At 36.8% G+C, this 15,258-nt stretch overlaps 1 protein-coding gene across 6 annotated transcripts in view; it reads right to left on the bottom strand.

Annotated features, from left to right (window-relative positions):
- Positions 1–15,258, bottom strand: part of NAALADL2 (N-acetylated alpha-linked acidic dipeptidase like 2) — a 1,266,186-nt gene that overhangs the window by 1,166,486 nt on the left and 84,442 nt on the right. For all 6 annotated transcript variants that reach the window (XM_070582377.1, XM_070582380.1, XM_070582376.1 and 3 more), the window contains exon 2: positions 13,855–13,917. The gene's annotated coding sequence lies outside the window, so the exon portion shown is untranslated. The remainder of the gene's footprint in view (positions 1–13,854; positions 13,918–15,258) is intronic.

The raw sequence follows: 15,258 nt of genomic DNA, 5'->3' as shown, positions 1-15,258 counted from the left end.
GTAAATAAGAAATAAGCATCAGTAAAATATAGCTCAATTACTTATACCGTATTTCCTTATTCACTCCCCCAATCACCACCCTAGTTCAGCCTACTCCCTTTGGGCATAGATCTCCACAACTCCCTCCCAGCCACCCATCCTGCCCTGCTCAGGTTCATTGCACAGAAGACCCCATCTTCATTATGGCACTCCCAGATCAAGAACTTACAACAGTCCGTTGCCTGGGTTTAAAGTACTCTGCCTGGCTTTGAGGGCCCTGACTCTACCTACTTCTCCTCACATCTAATAACTTCCCAGGACAAAACTTCTGTTCCAGTCACTACTATCTCCTTCTTGCACTGCCATTCTCCCTGACATTACCTGCTAAACAACTACCTTAGTGGTTCATGCCGTTTAGTCACCCCGGAAAGGTTTCTATTTACCTCTCTCATCTACACCAAATCTCCCCCTCTGTCATAGTCCAGCTCAAGCCATATTGCCTCTAAACAATATGACTCTTCTCTAACGACTCTCACAAACACTGTCTTCACCTCATAATTAGCATCAATTTAAATATGCTCCTATTCTCTAATTTTGTCTTATTTTTCACTGCCTATTTTGTTTTCCTGTAACTGTAACCAGTTCTGTACCAGGAAATATACTGAACTCCTCTCCACATTCCATAATAATTAAAATTATAAATGGAGCCAGTAATGCTTTCTGATTGTTTATAAAAATTTCATTCTATCTAGTGCATTTTCATGCACATGCCAAATACTCAGGATATGTTGAATGGCTGATTGATTAAAGCCACTTTAAATTTACTAAATAAACATATTGTACTTATGCAGCTGTCAAATCCTTGGCTATTTACCTTCACGTTATTTAACCATCGCCTTTCATTTTTGTGACCTGAATCTGTGCTTTAGCACATATCAAGCTATATTATCAAACATTCCAATTTAGAAGAAAATAAGTATGTAAAAATTTTACAAAAGATCATTCAGATACAAGGTGATCAAAAATAATTTGTTACCAAAATTCTTCACTAAATTCTTTTCATAATTTTTAATTTACTTCATTCCCAATTAAAATTAAATGGATTTAAAAATCAGTGGAATGTGGAGCATGATATAATAGGTATTGAGAGGAAGGATCCTCTGAAAAATTTTCTTTGAAATTCATTTACCCGTGTTAAAAAAGAAAAAAAAAAAAAAAAACAGGCCCGAAATGAAGTCATTTTGCCCCCATGAGAGCAAAACCAAGATTTAACTACGGTTTCAGCCCCTGAGGAATGTGACCATTAAACAGGTCATCTGAAATTTCCTGACTAGCACTAGTGGGTAAAACCCCTGCAATTCCCTTTCCCCCAAAAGAAGATGTCCTGGCCTGAAACAATCCTTGCTTTTCTTCTGCTAATACCTTCTTGTCCCACCCTTCTGCCTATAAAACTTTCCATTTTGCACAACTCCTTGGAGCGCCCTTCTAGTTGCTAGATGGGATGCTACCCAATTCATGAATCACTTAATAAAACCAACTAGATCTTCAAATTTATTTGGCTGACTTTTGTTTTTTCAACAGATTTCATGGCAGCGATGGGATCCAAAGAGAACTTCTGACAGCATTCAAGAACAACAAGAGACACAGGTCTGGTGCCCAGCAACTCGTTTTGAGTTCACTCTTTCTCGCTGTTTCCAAGGGCTATGGGTAACTTCCTCTCAGTTTGAGCTCGATTTTTCTTTTGCTTTCAAGATCTCCCATCTAACTGACTTTCCTTTGCAGGGCAGGTCAGCTTGAGCTGGTAGAGAATTCTGCCGAGAGCCCAATTGAGCTTGTAGAAGATTCTGCTTGGAGCACTACTGAGCTGGTAGAGAATTCTGCCCAGAGCCAGTTGAGCTGGCAGATGATTATGCCCAGAGCCAAGTCCCCAGACTTACAGACTGCAATTCCTCAGGTGGAAAACCCCAGCCCTTATCTCTATCCCTGGATTCCACAATGGGAATTGCTGACAGTTTAGTCTGCAGCTCCCCAATTGTTTGGAATCCTTCCCCAGATTCCACACTAGGAACTGCTGGTAGCAGCTACATTTCTCCATTTTGTTTAGAATCAGTCTGCAGTCCCCATTCCTTGGGGTTTGCTGGTCCAATCCTTTCCCGCAGTCCAAGGTCCCACAAGAATTGGTGGTGGTGCACACGGGGCCTTCTTTTGGCCAGGATGCAGTAACATCTCTTGGTTACTGCCAATATATTAAGGTACACATTTGTTTGTCTTGTTTCACATAGATAACGGCTAGTTGCTAATGGAATCTTGGAGGTCAAAAAAGCCATGAACATTGGTGGACAAGGGCTGACCATTTAAAGGTTGTTAGAACACTCGTCACCTTCAGAACAGTGAACACTAGGTCACCCACCTTTCTCAAGAAAATTTCCCTACAACAAGGTGCCAACCCCATGGCACATCCTCTGAGGTATTAGTTTGGCTCTGAGGAACCCAAAGACCTAGCTAAAAGAAATAGGATTCTTTATATCCAAAGAGTTGAGCGTGCCACCTTCCAGCACACCTGCTTATTTTATGTCTAAGAACTGTAGTCCTGGAAGCTGTAGATATTTACAAAAATGGGCATTATGGGGGACATTGAAAATAGCCAAGGTCATTTAAAACTTGCACTTAAAAGCTAGGGCTCCCAAATCCAACAAACAGGATGAGATGCCCACTTTAGCATACAAAAGACTCCAAAAGATTTACAAATTCCAAAATAGCTTCATTGAAAGATTCATTGTGAAAGGCTAAGAAAACATTAAAGACACAAAAGGTATCTAAAATAACACCTGGGCCTCCCAAATTACACCCTCCTAGGGAGTCCAGTATCAAAACACTGGCCCAGAAATCAATGTCTCAATTGTAATCAGCTGAGACACTGAAAAAGAAATTGCCCTCAAATGCCTCAGGCAACTTCTTCAACATTAACTTGAATGATCCTGCATAGGCCCCTCCCAGAGTTGACAAAATTCTGAGGAATTTTTTTGTAAACTGCTACTTTATTCTCTTAAACAGTCAGGGGAAACTAAAATTATTCAAAGCCTGGCAGGAACTTTTTTTTTTTTTTTTTTTGCCTTCTCTTCTAAGTTAATATACCCAGAGAGGAAAAAAGAAATCCAAAAAACCCCACAAGCACCTTTGTTTTACAAATCAAATCTTTACAGGGCCAAAGGTGTGACTCTGGAAAGCAATTCAAAGTTCACTTGTCCTTTTTGCCGATCCCAAAACCTCCCTTATTCATCTCCAAATTCCTGAAGGTATTGTAAAAGATCAGGACACTAGAAACAGAATTGTCTTGCACTTAAAGATTTAAATTACTCTAAATCTCTGATAATAAATAAATATACTCCCCAAACTCCATCTTGGAGAAAACTTGGATTCTTTTTCTGTGCCTTTGTGATGTAGATTATCAACCCCCATCTCTCTAGGACCTGAGAGCTATTCTTTGACCTGCAAACTTAAGGGAGAAGTTTCTCATCAGAGAAAAAAAAAAAAAGAGGGAGACAGGAGGTATTTAGAAATTGGGCTAATGAAAAATCTTAAGTGTCTTCTCCACAAATATTAGTAATCATAAGGTTTCTGTTTTCATCTGTCTGTATGAGTATTTTATGGATGTGTGACATTATCTTTTACCTCCAGATGGTATTGCTAAAATTAACGTGTAAAAGAGCTCTATTTAATTGGGTTAAAGGTCAAGCCCTTCTAAGGATTGGACATACTAAAGTTCTCAGAAACACAGAAAGTAACTCAAATGCTTTTCAAGCACATGTCATCTGGAATAATCTTTAGTAAATAAAAGATATTTTAAGTTTGTTGGTTTAATTAAAACTGACATGTCTTTAAAGTTATCAATATTGAATAGCAGATAAACTACTTTTACTATACCTGGGTTTACCAGTCAAATTCATACTATCTCAGTTACAAAATTCGTCAGCAAAAAATAATCTAGAATCATGGTTGATTTTGTCTAATGTCTCTTGAAGTTTTCATGGGTATTCTAAATATAATTGCTGAGAGCAAAAGATTTAGATAGATGTAAATGGAATTAGAGTTTATAGGTAAACTTTTTAGCCACAATTATATTTTACGGTAGGTGTACTTAAAAATAACTTCCAAAATCTTTTTGGTAGTTTGAAACTTAAGAGTTTTGCTAAGTTAAATTAAATTATGGGAAATTCATTGAATAGCTAGGCCGTTCCTAAATAAGATAAAATAGTGAAACATTATTTACTGAAAATAAATTTATCTGCTCTGCATTCCTTATTACTGAGAAACTGAAATATTTGGGTCTCTTGGTAAATATGTTTTATGCCATGCTGAGAAATTTTCAGTGAAAAGGCAGATGTTTCTAGACATTATAAAAAAGTACTTATTAATCTGCCAATACACATAATACTAATGTAAAAGACAGATCATAATTACTTCTTATTTTTCACTAGAAATTAAACGTTTCTGAGGGCTAAAATTTTTCACATATGCAATTAAGACTACTAGAATGTAGGAGAAACAACTGTGTACGCAAGAAAAGTAGAATATGTATTTGGTGAGAAGAGGTATGAAGAATGAAGATGCATTTTTTAAGGGAAATGAGAGTAATTTTATCTAAACTAAAATTTTCGTTTATTTCTGAATGGGAAGGAGAAAAACAAAGGACAAACTAAATGTATATAGAAAGAAAGAGAGAAATAGAATTTTTTCTTGTGTTATCAGGCTGGCAAAAATTAAATTGTTATTATAAGGGTTTTAAAATTAAGCTTTAATATCAGTAGTGGACTTAAATAAAACTAGAACTTAATTTTCTTTTATCCACTAAAGGAGAAAGTTTTATTGGACTATTCATCTGCTCCTGATAAGAGATTACAAAAGAAAAGCAAAGTTTTTGTTTTATCAAAATAATTTCCTGTGTTCACTGTCTTTATCAGATCTTTGATGACTTAGGAAAACTGCATCTTCTTAACACTAAAAGAACTAAGTTTTCAGGGCTGGCCCAGTGGTGCAGCAGTTAAGTTTGCACATTCCACTTTGGTGGCCCAGGGTTTAGGGGTTCAGATCCTGTATGCGGACATGGCACCGCTTGGCAAGCCATGCTGTGGTAGGCTTCCCACATATAAAGTAGAGGAAGATGGGCACAGATGTTAGCTCAGGGCCAGGCTTCCTCAGCAAAAAGAGGAGGATTGGCAGCAGATGTTAGCTCAGGGCTAATTGTCCTCAAAAAAATAAATAAATAAAAAATAAAATTAAAATTAAAAAAAAGAACTAAATTTTGCCAATAGATAATTAAGAATAGTTTCATATTGATTTGTGATTGTAGTTAACCAAGCTTCCAAACCTTTTGATATCTTGGACAAAATTTCTCAAAATCAAATTCTAAAAATGAAGTCTTTTTAACCTGGAAGAAACGTCAGGATTTTTCCAGAGGGCTCTTGGAAAATTCCAAAATATTTGTTAAACTAATTAGACTGACTTAGTATGTTAAATTACATGGGAAGCATTGTCAAATAAAAAATACTACTAAGCCTTCTTTATGTTGTATTTATATAAGTATTCTAGAAATTATGTGAAATTCCTGTAAATCTGATTATGCCCTAGTATAAAATGCTGTGTCATCAAAATTGAGGCTCATGCTAAAAGGACTAAATCTGAGTGTTGAGAAAATGCCCTAGATGACTTTCACGCAAAGCCAGCAGCAACAGAATCTATAAAGATTGTGGCTGAAGTCCATTCTGCTTCTGCAAAAAAATGACACTTCAGTGCCAGATTTTTGCCATCCTGATGCCCTTTTAACATGGCAACAGTCTGCTCCTGAATCAGAGAAATTAAGATGGGTAAACAATGGCTGTAAATTAAACAAACAGTCAGGGCTATGGGAAACCCAAGACAGCTACTTGGTTTTTCCTGACTCCCTGGTAAACCGCATTTTTAAGTTTTTGCATTCCTTCACCCACTATAGCACATTTACGAAAAACTATTTTTGTCCCCAGAGGTCTCATACCTCCTCCCTTTGGACCTTTTGAACACCTGCAGCTGGACTTCATTCAATTGCCACTTGGCTTGGGTTATCAATATGTTCTTGTTACAGAATGTATGTTTTCCAGGTGAGTTAAAGCCTTCCTCTACTGCAAGGCTGATGCCCTCACAGTAGCAATGAAACTGTTAGAAAATGTGTTTCCCACCAGGGGAATACCTTCCACAATCTCCAATGATCAAGGCATCCACTTCACCGGGTAGATCATATAAGCCTTAACAAAAACCTTGCAAACTTCTTGGAATTATCACTGTGCCTATCACCCTCGATCAATCATCAGGCAAGTTTGAGAGAACTAATGGAAAAACTGGATTCAAATATGACAAATATTAATTACATGGGACTGCACGAACTGAGAAGGATGCTCTAATTTTTGTTTTTCCAGATTTAAGGAGACTTTTTCGCTTAAGCCATCTATAACTAACAGCAATTTGGGAAAGTACATCTTTCTGAACAAAGATGAAACATTTACTTTTCTCCCTACCTGATCCCTCCAGAATTCAGAAACTCTCAGTGAACATTCTTACTTTCATTACAACATATTTATTTTCATAAGCTCAACAAAAACCTGTTCTCCTTGTAACAGGACACAATTAGAAACATTGTCTATATTACCAAGGCTTTGCTGGAATGTCATATTTTAGAGAGATGAGCATAGACTCAGATATGACCAGAAAGCTTCAAGGAACTGCTTGGAAAAATCAACCCAATACGTTGCTTACAAGGTTCCAGTAAAGCAGTCTTACAAAGAGGTTATATGGTCAATCACTATTTTTGCTGCACTTATGTAAATAATCAGGCCAAGTTTAATTCAAAGAAATTTAGTTTTACTATGATTATCTATGGTAAAAAATGGTGGTAACTGTACAGAGAAAATTATGTTTGCACCTTTGTAGATATTAGATTTTAATCCTGTTAATTGTCTTTGATGTTTTGTTATATACCTGTAGACTGAACTGGATCCTGAATTCTTCTAGTCTCTTCAAATATTGGACTATGACACACCAAACTAATGTTTCCAATTTTCTCCCACTCTTCTGATTTGGAATCACTAAGCTCCTTAGAAGCTATCATACCAGGTCCTCCTCGCTATCCAGAGGGCAGCCAAACTTTAGAGACTTGAGCCTTGGAAATGCATCTCACAACTGAAGACTCCCCCTGACAGATGGTCCTGTAAAACAGTGGCAAACTCCAAATCAAATTGATGAGGAAGAAAAGTAGCTAATATCAAAGTGGACTGCATCCACCCAAGATGATGGATCAGGACTTCACACTTTAACTGAACATGAAACTCTTTCTTCTTCTGTTTCTTTCCTATTCTCTGGCCTTGATTGGAAAGATAACACTGTCATCCATGTCTCACAGGCCATTGCTAAGGCGGATAACTTCTGGAATTTAGAACAACCTTTTATTTCAGGCTAGGAGAAAATCCAACTGATTCCTGGTTGGGACGGGCAAATGCAACATTCTTGCAAATAAATCCATTAATAGTGCCACCATAGTGAAAATCATTTGTGTCCCAACAGATCCATCTTTATCTGTGGTGATTACCATTCTCCGTGGGCCTATGAATGCCTAGATGGCTGGTGGGCAGCTGGACAATGCCTCTTAGGTTATCTAACTGTGCCCCTAACTGGTCTAGAAAGGACCTACAGGAGGCTTTTTATGATTCAGGGTTCGCTTCCCTTGGTGGGGTCCTACTTCCCTGGTTAGGAGTAAAAGTAAATGAGGCTATAATCAGAAACCTCTCCTTAACTCTTAAAGATATTGCAGATTCCGTTGCTAAGACAGCTGCCCAGCAAAAATCTTTGGGACTCTCTGGCAAAGGTTGTTCTTCATTATAGGATAGCCCTTGATTATCTTTTAGTGGAGCAAGGAGGTGTCTGCTATGGCTACCACCACCTGCTATACCTGGATCAATACTTCTGGGGAGGCTGAAACTCAGTTACATAAGATCACTGAGTAAGCCATTTGGCTTTAAAAGGTGACTTCTTCAACAGGGTTTTTCTTTGATTTATTTGATTTTGGTTGGTTTTGGTCTTGGGAACCATGGCTCCGAAGTACACTCCACACATTGAGAATTGTCCTTCTTATAGTTATCATAAAAATCCCCCTGGTACGTTATATTCTCTCAAAAGTTTTAAATATATTTTTGCAGACACTAATTGCCAAGCAAATAATCTCCCTAAGACTGGAATGTCAGAAAAAGAATGAAGAGAATGATTGACTTCAAATTTGTGAACCTGAAGTCATGGCCTGTGAATACCAGAGAGACGATCAACGAAAGCTGTAAGAACTATAGAGCAATAGCTGAGTGTCTATAATGACTTAATTTTTTATCTCATCTCTCAGTTAGGCTGAGAGCTTGATCAAAAGGGAAAAATTGTTAAAAAATAATCATAGTAACAGGCCCAAAATGGATTCATTTTGCCCCCACGACAGCAAAACCAAGACTCAATTATGGTTTCAGCCCCTATCAGGAATGTGACCATTAAACAGTTCATCTGAAATCTCCTGACTAGCGTTAGTGAGATAATCTGCATGATAAAACCCCTGCTGTTCCCATGCCCCCAAAAGAAGATGTCTTGGCCTGAAACAATCCTCTTCTTTTGCTAATGCCTTCTTGCCTGACCCTTCTTCTGTCTATAAAAACCTTTCGGTGTGTACAACTCCTTGGAGTCCCCTTCTAGTTGCTAGATGGGATGCTGATAAAGCCAATTAGATCTTTGAATTTACTGGATTGAATTTTGTTTTTCAACAGCTGAATTTTCATATTTAGGAATCAATATACAGTAACAGGTTAGAATAAAGAAGAGAGATATAGTAAGAGAAAGAAATTTGAGAAAAGATGTAGTTCTACTGTGTACAAAACCTTACTTCCAGTATGAAAATATGTGTCCAAACAGAAATTGTGTTTTTCTAGTTTTGAGTGCTGTTATATTTTAATTCTCCCCTTCCATCTCCATATAGCAAAAGGTACATAGATGGGCCACAGCTACGAAGAGAAGAAAATTCTATCAACTTTTCTATAGAAAAATTCAAAATACCTATCATTAAGAAAATCCACATGTAAAGTCCCTAGTCTCCAGGCAACAAATTGTCATGAGCCACACTGTAATGCTGGGAAAAGGCTTTGTCCTAATGCAAAAGAACTGCTTTTGTCTCAGCCTGGAAATTTGCATAGCTATATTAAAGAAAAAGAGAAGCCAAATTGGGCATGTTAGCATGAACAGACATTCAATAAATGGTAATAGAATGGCGTAGGTTTACACCCCTTTGTCAAGACAATTAAAAACAATTAAAGTTTTCCTTGTCAACAAGCCAGCTTCTAATGTTGTGTGTAAAATTCACAAGAGGTCTTCCTGCTACTAGTATACTTGACTACCATAGCTTTCATAGAAAACTGTTTTGTTTTGACCCACTTGCTCTGCAAGTTTTTTAACAATTGCCTTTGGTAACTTACAGAAAAAATTTGGCACAGAGAATTTGTTAAAATGTACAGTAAGGCTGCCTGCCAAGGTAACGGTATAGAACAGGTGCTGTCAGATTCAGGAGGAAGCAAAAGAAGGAAACCAATAGATGGAATAAGCACAGGAAATGACCCCAAAACAAAGCAGCCTGTGCCTCATCCTGTTACCACCACCTGGCCCAGCCAGAAGCCATCCCTCGACCACTGGTCCAGCTTGCAGTTGTTTACACATCCCACTGGCAGGCCTGGTCACATCGTCTGCCTTTTCCTTTCTTTTTTTTTTTTTTTTTTTTTTAATTTCTTTCTCTTACTGGAAGAAATTCTATTTTGTGAACTTTGATTCACTTCCCAACTCCAAATACATAAAGGTTAGTGGTTTTTCTGATTGGTTTGAGCTCTTATTTTACAGTAAAGGAAGTAATCATTTTTGTTTTATTTAGTAGAAATTTCTATTTGTTAAATGTGTTATATATATGAGATAAGGTGTTACGATTTTGAGCTTATTTCTTTGGGCTCCTTTTTACATTGAAAGGAGTAATCAAATTTTTATTTTACCTATTAGAAATTCATACTTGCTGTTAAAGACAGAGGGTCTTGTTTTTTGCTAAAAACACATTTCAGAGGAATTTTGAGGACATCTAGAATGCCTTTGTGGTTCAAGTTTAATCTTTTCATTTGTCAGTATATTTCACCTGGACCAGCCCCAGACTAGAGGCAGGGCTGCTAAACTGGGATCAGATACCAAGAGTTAGTTTAGATTAAGTGTCAACCTTGGAGGTGTGGCGAAACAAGTTCCTATACTAACTGCTCCTAAAGTGAAGTCCCTAGTACTCAGTGTGACTGTGTGCCATGGAACTCTAGGCAGTCAACTGTAGGGGAGGGAAAAATGACCCTCTACCCATCTTATGTTCATCAGCTCGGGCCCTATAAATTAGACTGACAAAAGACAGAGTAACAAAAGAAAAACAAACAGAAAATTATTAACATGTACATTGGGCATATACAAAGGAGCACCCAGAGATGAGTAACTAAGGGGTGGTTAGAATTGGGGGTCAATATACCTAATTTACTGGGTGAAAGAAAGTAGGGGGTAAGGGCTTACAGAAAAGCAAATGTCTTTTTGGAAAGATAAAAGGGCCCTTAGGAGAACAGATGGGGGATATGAGAGTCTTCCAACAAAGCCTGTGTGGGTGTTGTGAGAAGATTAGAGTTGCTCTGCAGAAGGGGATTTAATGTCATTTCAGTTCTTTTGGGAGGCTCTGCTTTTAGTCAGATAAGGGATTTCAGGAACTCAAATGCCTTCAGATCAAAATACTTCTCATGCCAAAGAGGCATATTTGGGAGTGGCACATCCCGATCCCCTTCACATCATTCCCCAGTTCTATTGCTCTCTTTCTGCCTCTTTTCTACTCTTTCGTTAGGCTTTGTTTTAATTTTGCTATTCTTCACCTGTATTTTGACTGACAGCAAGCCAGATAAATGTCCATTATTCCAAAACACTAGGCAGCATTTCTTTGAGAACTGCCTCTTCTTTACTTTGCAAAATGTTTAACATTACTGTATGAACAACAGGTTACTCTAGGGTTGACAGATTCTGTATGCAACTTGGCATCCTTGTTCATATTTTCGCTATTGCTTAAATATTCTATGCCTTTAGGTTTCATATTTTTTAAAGTTATTTTTAGTTTGGAAAAAAATATTTTAAATGTTCTACCAAAATTATTGGGTTTATTGAAACTACCAGTTTGTGTCTCTTTATCCTTAAGCCACTAAAAATACATGAGAGCTGATACCCTACACTCTGCAGCTTTGGGTGAGCGTTCACAGTCCTTCCAGAATTTCATGTGGCCACACCAAAAAAATTCACAGAAATGCTCCACTGGTCTCAAGGACAATCTGGCAGCAAGCTGACCATAAGACAGCAATCTTTAAAGGAATAACCTCAGAAAAGCCAGTCAAAGAAAAGTCTCTAGAATGGAGAACTTTATAATGGTAAGGTATATAGAATCCACTTTTAAAAGTGAACCTAAAGTGTCCAAACTATACAGTAATATACACAATTAAAGTAATTTTGTGATTTGTGAATCACCATATTTTTTAAAGACTCCTAATTAAGTTTTTTTCTTACAAAACAAGTGAAATTTATCTTCTTGATACATCATCTTACAATATAGGATTAATTTTTTGATAGTTTATCATTTCATCTCCCTTTCTCATTACAAAAGAAAGTTGTTATAATGTATTTTGACTGTATATTTTCTAGAGTTAAAATAAATAAATAAAAATTGGATATATTGGTTACTTCTTCTCTCACTAAAAGTTATCTTCTTCACTTACTCTTAGTTCCTCCAAACCTTTTTTAAGTTGTTTAAAGAGAATTTATTGACATATAATTTTTTATTTATAAATTGACACATCAATGTTTATTTTAAAAATTGCATTTCATGGGGCTGGCCCCGTGGCCGAGTGGTTAAGTTCGCGCGCTCCGCTGTAGGCGGCCCAGTGTTTCGTTAGTTCGAATCCTGGGCGCGGACATGGCACTGCTCATCAGACCACGCTGAGGCAGCGTCCCACATGCCACAACTAGAAGAACCCACAACGAAGAATACACAACTATGTACCGGGGGGGCTTTGGGGAGAAAAAGGAAAAAATAAAAAAAATAAAATCTTTAAAAAAAAAAAATTGCATTTCATATTGATTTTCTTTGATGGAGCCTCTTATTATGAATCTAAAAGTAAAGAGGAGACATGGAGAGAAATTTTGCCACTTATGAAAACTGATCAGGGAAAGAAGAGTATATGGTCATAAGTAGCCAGTCTTTGGGGAGAGTCTCTATTGGGTCAACCTTTCCATTTTCCAGAGTTTTACATTCAATTATTTCAACCCACACTATAAATATTGACAGCCTCCTATGTAGAAAGTACTGCAATAGATTCCAGGAAAACAAGATGAATTAGCCCAGGTCCTTGCTCACAAAGACCTTATATTTCAGGAAGCATATTCTCTTTATATAGGTGTGAAAAAGCAAGAATGGCTTGCCTTGCTGGTTATTATATATAGTAAGCTGGCACTGTGAGAATGTGACCAGCCTGATTAGAAGACAATGTCCAATATCAGATGAAGTCTTTCCAGTATAACTGCTGACAATTATATCTGAATTCACAAATATGGCTCATGAGGACATTCGTGATCTGCCCCTTCCTTAATTCTTTAGACATATCTCCCTATTTTAAACACTATATTTCAGACATCATAAGTTACTTTGCCAACAAAATTTAATATTCTCCCACATTCCACTTCCACATCACTCCCTGAGCATCCATTCCTGGCCTGACTTAGATGCTCATTTCATTTCTCATATTGTACCCCATGCTTATCCCTATTGTTTTCACTCATCACACTTTATTGTACTTGCCCATTTTCTTGACTGCCGGGAGACTGTAAACTCTTGAGAAATAGATACATATTCTTCACCATCATGTCCTCAATGTAAAGTAGCTGGCACTTCATAGGTGCTTAATAAATATTTGTTGAATAAATGAGTGAATTGCTTCAACTTCTGTTTTCCAAGAGAAACAGAATATTGCTAGCTGGTCCATTCCAGGATCCTTCAAGTAGAAAGCTAAATAATCCCAACTGATAGCACAATCTATAACTAATTATACTGATTAAAGTCTCTTAAAGTATAATTATACGAAGATTTATTTTCCTTTAATATTCATAATAAAAAAAAACTGCTAGCAATTTCTAATTAGTGGCTTTTTTTTCAAATCCATACTAACTTAGGATTCAAGTACCACTGTGATACATTTATATAAGCTAATTTATATAAGTGCTTACCACAGTATACATGTCAGAGTAAGTCCTCAATAATGCATGATGGCAGTAGTGCTGGTAGACTACTTTATGGTGATTGCAAGAATGAATGTGCATCAATGATGTTATATATAAATTACAGGAAAGATATATATTCAAGATATTATAAAGAAAGAGTGATAAAAATTTAGACATTTATTTCAAAATATAGGAAAATCATAGCCATATATCTTCTTTACACGTAATAGTGTTATTAGAAATTATTATTAGATTAAGCATGATAATAACAAGCCATTGTATTGGGGCAGAGAATGTGCAATGTAATTGCATAATTTTGCAATACTTTGTAATGCACAGAATAATTCTTCCCAATGTCCAAAAATGTAAGTGAACAATAATGACATCTGAACGCTTTCTGACAAAAACAGCAGTTACAGAGAGAAAGAGGGGAAAGGGGTTTTATATTCTCTAACTGCTCAAACAGTTTTACAAATATTTATAAAAGGTCACCAATAGAGGGCTTACCTGGGGTCAAATGGAAGAGGCCCTAAACCATCAAAAGCTATTTCCAGTGTCCAGCTGGGAGATCTAAAACAGAGAGTAACAAAGACAGTTTGTGACAAAGCTGACACACAGTATTCTGGAAGGAGTGAAATCAATTGTGACATTTTTCATTTATTTGTAAATGCCTCTTTGGCAGTACACTCACTCAAAACGACAGTTGCTTCTTACAGAAGAGGGGAGGTGATGGTAAAATAGAGGAATCCTGACAGTTGCTTTAATGAGATTCCACATTAGGGCTACTCGAACATTTTCCCTCAACAAGAAGCTTGCCCTTCATTTTCAATATCATAACTCCATAATTTGGAAAATGTTATCTCTATGAAAAACTCAACCAGCCAGCTCTTAATAGCCATTGCCCAGTTTATTTTCCTATTCTCTTTAAATTAGAAGAAAACATTCTAAAGCAAGTATCTAAATAAACATCAGCCATACAGACCAATTACCTCTTTTTATTAAAAGAGTACTGTTTTTACTCAAGACAGCGATATGGAGTGTGACTGAACAATTCAAGACACACTGTTCAGTAACTCAATATTTGTGTGGAAATATCAGGCAGTACAATTTAATCTACATCTTAAGAGGCTATAATATGTATAATTTAAGCTCCTAAGGAAAAGGAAGTTATTGGCAAGGCAGTTTCAAATAAGTAGTCTAAAGATTCCTCTTCGTTTATTCACTCAGTTGTTCTTGGATTATATGCTAAGTGCCTGGTGCAGTTGCAAATCAACTGGTATAAACCCACCTCTAAAAAAAAAAAGAAAGTAAATTATAGTGTGCAGGGAAATTGCAGTCCAATCCAGGGTCTAGCCCAGCACTTATCACCTATTAGTCAACCAATAGGTATTTGCTGAACTGCATAAAATCAAATCTCTATGCATGGAAAAATAAAAAGAACATGCATTCTGGCATTATATATGCCAATGCTACCTGTGGCATCATGGGTTCAAATTCTAGATTCCAGAGAAATGAACTAATTAAGGGACCTTGTAGAAGTAACAAACTCTCTGGGTTCCAATTTCCTTATCTATAAAGAAGACTTAGTAATATTTACTACATGTGATTGTTGTAACAATTAAATAAACATTAGGGCAGGAATAAAGCACCCAGCACAGTTCGTGGCACATAGTAAGTTGTCAATAAATGGTAGCTATTAGAATTATGAAGCTTTTCTTTGACCAAAACAAACGACATCTTTCTCAAATACAATAAGAACAAAAGTAGCAAGAATGAGTAGAATGAGAGAACACTGGCTGTCAGGATACTATGATAAGAACCTTAGTTCTATCGCTTCCACTGACAGCCTCTTTACAACTCAGTTCTGTCATCACAAAAATGGGACTAACATTCCTACTTTTACATAAACTC

This window comes from Equus przewalskii, chromosome 18 (assembly GCF_037783145.1).
Source record: "Equus przewalskii isolate Varuska chromosome 18, EquPr2, whole genome shotgun sequence".
NCBI classification, from domain to species: Eukaryota; Metazoa; Chordata; class Mammalia; order Perissodactyla; family Equidae; genus Equus; species Equus przewalskii.
This window is presented reverse-complemented; position numbering and strand designations above follow the sequence as displayed.